Here is a 2,542-nt window from a genome sequence, read left to right on the forward strand (position 1 = left end):
CTTAATGATTCAAATTCAAATTCAAATTCAAATTATTTTTATTCAATTAAACTTTTACAAGTGCTTTTGAATCGTCAAAATAATCTACCACTGGTTCGGAATGCTGTTCCTACCGAGAAGAACCAGCAAGAAACTCGGCGGTTGCTCTTTTCAAATGTACAATTTACAATAATATGCCATACTGTATACAAGCAATTGCAGCGCCGTATATTGCTGGAGCGAATCAAATCCAAGCTTTTTTGTCATTTACATAATCTTCGATTGTATAATAAGCTTTTTTCAGGAGCATACTTTTAATAGATTTTTTAAACTTGTGTAAAGGCAAGTCTAAAATTGATTGTGGAATTTTATTATAAAATATTACACTCATTCCCACAAACGATTTTCCCACTTTCCTGAGGCGGAGCGTAGGATATGCGAGCCTATTACGGTTTCTAGTTTGCCGGTCGTGGAAATCACCGATTTTTTTGTAACTATGAATGTTTTGTCGTACAAAAATTATATTAGCGTAAATATATTGAGAAGCTACTGTAAGAATACCTATTTCCTTAAATTTCTCTCGTAGGGAATCGCGCGGTTTTAAATTATAGATTGCGCGTATTGCCCTTTTTTGTAATACGAAAATTTTTCCAATATCTGCCGCTTTACCCCATAGTAAGATTCCGTAAGACATAATACTGTGAAAATAGGCAAAATATACAATTTTTGCAGTTTCCACATCAGTTATCTGTCGAATCTTTCTAACAGCGTAAGCAGCAGAGCTGAGTTTACCAGCAAGTGTTGATATATGGGCGTTCCATTGAAGCTTTGCATCTAAAGTTATCCCTAGGAACACGGTAGTTTCTTCTACTTTCAACATATCATTATTTACCATTAAATTAAAATCATTTGCCGTCTTAGTATTGGGCAATGCGAATTCGACACACTTAGTTTTCTTTGCATTTAAAAGCAAATTATTAACAGTAAACCAATGAGTAACCTGCGATATGGTTCTATTTACATCGTCAAAATTATTATAATTTCTATCGACTTTAAAAATCAAAGACGTATCATCAGCAAATAGTACAATATCGCAATCATTTTGGACGATTTCGTCCAAAATGATTGCGATATTGTACTATATCGTATGGTAAATCGTTTATATATACCAAAAACATGAAGGGACCTAAGATAGAGCCTTGTGGAACACCCATTAGTGAGGCTGATCCGGATGACTTCACATAATTTACACATACAGTTTGTATACGATCACTGAGGTAGGCCGCAATGAGACTAAGCGCAGAGTCTTTGATTCCATAGTGGTTCAATTTAGCCAAGAGAGTCTCATGCGAAACGCAATCGAATGCTTTAGACAAATCACAGAAAATTCCAATAGCATTCTGTGAGTTCTCCCATGCATCGAATATATGCTTTAAAAGCATTGCGCCCGCATCGATTGTTGATCGACCTTTAGTAAAACCATACTGCTCCGAATGAAGTAATTTATTCAGATTAAAGTGCTGGAGCAGTTGGTTGAGCATAATTTTTTCAAATATCTTGCTAAAAGTCGGTAAAATTGAAATTGGCCTGTAATTATTTGGGTCAGTTTTACTACCCGATTTAAAAAGAGGAATTAATTTACTGTATTTCATAAGATCTGGAAAGGATCCTGAATCTACGGACTCATTAAAGATTAGAGCAAGATATGGAGCAACAATATCAATAATATTGCTGATTACTTTTACTGAAATTCCCCATAGGTCTCCGGTTTTTTTGTACTGTAGCGATTTGAATACTTTAACAATATCATATGGGGTAACGTGTTCAAATTTAAATAATACACTGCACTCAGAAACATTGCTCCTTAGAAGAGTGTAGGCTTCCGTTGGCGACGAGTTAAGGGAACTGGTAGTGGTAACTGGAATGTTTCGAAAAAAGTCCTCAAATACGTTTGCTATTTCTAAGTCGGAGTCAGTAATATGGTTGTTAATTTTAAGTTCCAATTTATTATTTTCCACTTTACGTTTCCCAGTTTCATCTGTGATGATATCCCAAGCTGCTTTGATTTTATTATCAGAATTAATAATTTTCTGTTTTATGTGAATTGACTTAGCTTGTATGCAAACATTTCTAAACTACTCGTAGCGTCGTCGTACTCTAATTGAAGGCAAATATACGATCAACAATTGCTCGCTTCAAAAACTCGAAGCCGTCCGCGATCTGGGAATTACCATTGACGCCAAATTACGATTCAATGTACACATCGAAAACATTTGTAGATCGGCTCGTAAAATGTTGGGCTTCTTGTTTAGAAATGCTAAGCCATTTAAAAGCCTTAAAACTAAAAAAATACTTTTCGCTACGCTTGTTAGAAGCAAACTAGAATACGGCTCGGTGGTATGGAACCCTAGCTACCAAGTACACAAGGACCGTCTAGAAAGCATACAAAGACGATTCACCAAGTTTTATTCTATTGGACAAGACAAAAGACTATCCTATATCTCTCGGCTTAAACTTTTTAAATTAAATTCATTATCGGACAGACGCAAAGTTCATGACATGG

The sequence above is a fragment of the Maniola jurtina genome, chromosome W, assembly GCF_905333055.1.
Source record: "Maniola jurtina chromosome W, ilManJurt1.1, whole genome shotgun sequence".
In the NCBI taxonomy this organism is placed as follows: Eukaryota; Metazoa; Arthropoda; class Insecta; order Lepidoptera; family Nymphalidae; genus Maniola; species Maniola jurtina.